At 44.7% G+C, this 4,580-nt stretch overlaps 1 long non-coding RNA gene across 1 annotated transcript; it reads right to left on the bottom strand.

Moving 5' to 3' along the window:
* Window positions 1-532: 532 nt before the first annotated feature.
* LOC138164710 (uncharacterized) lies at window positions 533-3,581 on the bottom strand. The gene is made up of 3 exons (XR_011169158.1): window positions 3,321-3,581; window positions 2,098-2,205; window positions 533-828 (listed from the first exon to the last, which is right to left on the bottom strand). It is a non-coding gene; the product is annotated as an uncharacterized lncRNA (long non-coding RNA).
* Window positions 3,582-4,580: the final 999 nt, after the last annotated feature.

Below are 4,580 nucleotides of genomic sequence, written 5' to 3'. Positions count from 1 at the left end.
GAGGTTAGTGTATTTGTTCAAGTAATCATATATAGTACTTAGCCAAAACCCCAACTGGCTACAAAAAAAAACTATGAAGTGAATAAAACAAATTTATAACACATTTAGAATCTATATGATTACAACTACAAAAGAGACTTAATACTAACACAAATAATTAGAGAGATATCTATTATTCAAGGTTGGGACACATACAATAGAAATGGTTATATTTTTAAAAATTAATTTATGTATTTAATTTAATACCATACAAAATTATAAGGTAGTTACTTTATAGAACTAGACACAATATAAGATTTATCTGGATGAACAAAAAGTCAAAAGCCACTAGGGAAGTAATGAAAAAAAGAAGGAAAGGGGCTGGGGGGGGGGGAAGGAAGAGGATAGCACTTTGTTTCAAGGGAGGATTCTGCTGGGAGGAAGTGTTGGGAAGTGAAAGTGATAAAGAAAAGAAAAAGCATGAATATTTGAAAAGAAAACTGTATACTATGCAAAGGGAGGGAAATAGAGAATGGACCAGTGAAATAAGTGGGAAAACTACCTAGAAAAGAAATCCTTATTGTTCAAGGAAGAAATAGTAACAGTTCATATTTATAAATTGCTTTAAGGTTTACAAAGCCTTTTCTTCACAACAATCTTTCCAGGGTAGTTAGTATAACTTAAACCTACTTTATAGATGAAGAAGTCACTTCAGAGAGATGTCCCGTGTTAAGTGTCCAAAAGTTGACCTCAGGTTTCTCAGGACAAGGCTTTTTTTCTCTGCTCTCTACTGCCTCCAGAAACCAATTTAACTCTGATCCAAGTGTAAAGGCTCATAATTCTCCCATACTGTGGCATTAAGGAGAACAAGAATATGCAGGATATAATAGAAAAAGTACTGGACTTGGAACAAATCACTGAACAGCCTTTTTCCTTATCTGTAAAATAGGGCAATAATACCTGCCCTATAATACCTACCTCACAGGAACAAAAGTGATAACACGTAGACTACTATATACCACATAAATACAGAATGTTATTATTAGCTAGACTATTGTCCCAGTTCAGACTTCTGGGTCCCCCTCACACTTTGATCCTCTACTCAGAGGGACCCAAGTTAGGTGGTTGTTGGAAGTGGTTCTAGAAGAAAAACTCTCCTGGATCAGTAACTGGCTCTAAGGGTCAATATAGGACAGAATATAGCAAGGTAATGAACTGGGTACTACTCCATCCTACCTTGAGGGGGGAAGGAACTATCTTGTTCTGGCCCAAAATTATTACCCAATTTTTACATGGCTAGCCCTGGAGAAATGCTGGATTTGTGCTTTAGGAGAGTTCAAGAGTTTTGTTTTATTTTTATCTAAGACTTGATATCAAGGAGAGAGCAAGCCTAAGGCAAAGTGAGAAGATTCCAAGAAATAAATTACCTGAATCCTTCATATTACTTACACAAATAAAGAACAATTGACCCAGTCCAATCCCAGTGAAGTCAAATGGGTGAGGGGTTAGTTTCCAACTGGGCTTTCTCCCTTCTCCCCTTAATCTCTTCCCAAGACTTTAGGCTAGGAAGAGCTCATAATATTGTCCCCTCCAGAAGCCCATATCACTGATGACCCAAACAAACCTATAAGCCTGAGATCGGTTGATACATGGATTGTAAATTTCATTTACATTTCATTTCAGTCTGAGTCATCCCCACAGCCCAATAAGGCACCAAGGCCTCTCCTCAAATGAATTGAAAAAAGGAAGCAGCAGGATCTGGGGTCAAAGAAGAAACTCTGATGTCTCTATTATCCCCTTAGAGATCCCTAACCACCCCCCACCCCATGAAGACTAAAAAGATATTTAAGGGCTACTATGTCTAGGGTAATCTGGCTATATACCAATACTGTCTTTTTTTTCCCCCTCCAGGAAGAAACAGAGCATTTTCTTATACCTGAACAGGGAGAAGAATAGCAACAGAGGGTAAAAGGGTTCCAGTTCCACCCCTCTTGTGGATAACCCTGAGTAGCCTGGCTATCCAGATCTCTTCTTCCAGCTCAAGGCATGGCCTCTCCTGCCCTTCCCCAAACTCATTTGGTGAAAGTCTCAGTCCCTGTCTCTGCACTTTGAACTTACCAGCAGAGGTCATAGGCTGGAGAGATCACTCAGGGGTGAGGTGGTAGGCAGGAGAAAGCTGGACCATTTCAATGACAGATCTGGAGTACTAAGACCCACCACCAAATCCTGAGAAAGGAATGGGAAAGACATGTAATCACACCTGGGGTGGTCACTCCTGGCTCCTTTCAGAAACATTCCAGAAAACCTTAGGGCTATTGCTTCCTTGGAAATGCCTGTTTCTTTGCCCTAACTAGCCCATACTAATCTTCTCATGGAAGACAGCCACCTAACCATGATTTGGGGGGCAGAGCTGAACTCTGCCCAGGAGTGTTTCCGCAAAGCTCAAAGAAGATCTAACTCAGGCTCTAGTCCCCCTGGCTGTGTCTAAGCCCAGACAGGAGGCTGACTCACTCACCACACGGAGGAGGAGAAAAGAGGAGGAGGAGGCTCAGGGAGGGCCCAGACACAGCCAGGCTAGGGGCACCCCGCTGGTCCCACCCTCTCATTCTCCAGGTATCAAGGACCTTGTCCTTGATCTTCTATTATTCAGAGGGCTAGACCCTCTCACCTGGGCAAATTCGGTTCTCCACAGCTCTCTCAAGCCCCATGTTGTTCCTATAGAGAAACTTTCCCAAATGGCTTTCACTCATTCGCCCACAGAAATTTCTCACTTCAACTCATTTCACCTAGTCAGAAACAACTCCCGAGTCTCCTCCTCACTCTGAAATTATCCCAGAGGTACCATACTTTCATCCAGTCATGAAAAGAGTCATTCTACAGCCCTCTCCCCGGCCTCCCATCCGCTCGACCACAAGCACACACTCTGGAGGCACTTCCTTAATTAAATGGCACTGTACTAATAATGAGAGTTGTAAAAAATTCTACTTCAAGAAACCCTACTGGACCAAAACAGTATAGGAGTCTGAGACACCTTTCTTGTTTGACTTACTATTCCCTGGGGGAAATGGACAAAGATAAAAGGCGCCCTGGTGGACTCTAGAACTACCTATAGTTCACCAGCCTCCTTCAACTCTTTTCCCGAGCAGGAGCGCCCCAGCCTCCTTTCTTCCCATTTCCAACTCGAACTCTTTTTGACTTGGGGATAGAGTCAATTCTTTTTCTATCGCAGCCTACAATCCACTTCCTCGCTGGGCAAAAACTCCCAGGACTCCGTTCTTTCTCCTAGCTGTGTCCAGCCTGACTCGTGGCACCACGTCCTGGCACTCAGACGGTGCCCTCACCTCCCAGCCTTGCACAGTGGTCCAGGGGCGCACAGACTCGCAGGCATATACACCCTCCTCCTTGGCCCCAGAGACCTCGAGATCTCTACTCCGCGCCCGGTCCCAGTCTCGGTGCCGGTCCCGGCTCTGAGCCCCGTGCTGGTCCTTGCTCCGCACCTGGTGCCCACACTCTGCCGCTCTGAGAGCCGAACAACTTCAGCTCGGAGATCGCCTTTTGACAAGAAGAAACAGCCCCGCACCTGGCCCCGCCCCCTGGCTCTGACCCTGCCTACAGACCCGCCCCATCATTTTGGCCCAGCTCCTGGGTCCCAATCCTCCCCAGCCAGTTGCTGGAGCAGGCTGAGTTCAATCTGCGCCGACACCATTTTGAGTTTCGAATCATTCACTCGCCCGTGGAGGGGACGGGGGAACCCATCCCATGCGACTCTAAGGCTTTAGGAGCAAGATGGGTGAATACCCCTCATAATTATGTCGTCTCAGTCACCTGTGACTCTGAACATTCACGCTCTGGCCTTTTGTGTTATGTTATGGACGATTCCCCCTCCACACCTCACAGTGGTACAGTCCATTACATTTTCCAGGTGCGTCGCCCACACCTGGCTTGGTCTGCGCGTTCTGAACGTTGTTAGCGCCCGTTCAGCAGACTATGGGGGTTAAATCTTTTCTTTTCACTGACTTTGGAGAGGAAAACGAGGGATAACAAACCGTCCTTTAGATTTTGGCCCAAGTGCCAACGCAAGCATGGTGTTTCTTTTTCTTCAGGATTTTAATTTAATTCAATATTTTTGTTATTCTGAACTTGTTATTCTAAACTTTGTTTTTCTGAACACCAACGAAGACGAACATTTCTATATATTGGGAGAGGGGGGGAGTGTTATGTATGTAGTCGAGAGTCTTATGTACATAGCTTTTTAAAAAGTACACAACAAATTTCATCCATAGTTCCAAAGTTGTTCTATTTAGCCTCTTCAGAATCTCCTTCCGTTCTCTTCTGTCCTTTAAAAAATGTTATTCATACTTCCCCGCTTTTTTTTTTTTTTTTTGCCATCGCAGTCACTAACCTTCTTACTCTTCCTCCTCCCCACAGCCTTCCCTTATAGCAAACAAACATGGTCCTGTGAAAAACAAGTCCATTGGCCAGGTCTGAACGTGTATGTTCCGTTTGGCACCTCTAATCCATCACTGTGTGAATTCAAGAGGTCAGGAGGTCAGACCACCACTGACAAATGGATTGGACTGAGCCCTGTCCTTTTACTGGCA

The sequence above is a fragment of the Petaurus breviceps genome, unplaced genomic scaffold (assembly GCF_028583685.1).
Source record: "Petaurus breviceps papuanus isolate PSGF00001 unplaced genomic scaffold, PetGlider_PUasm1.0 191, whole genome shotgun sequence".
Classification (NCBI taxonomy): Eukaryota; Metazoa; Chordata; class Mammalia; order Diprotodontia; family Petauridae; genus Petaurus; species Petaurus breviceps.
Note: the sequence above shows the minus strand (reverse complement) of the source record. Positions and strands in the feature narration are given on the sequence as shown.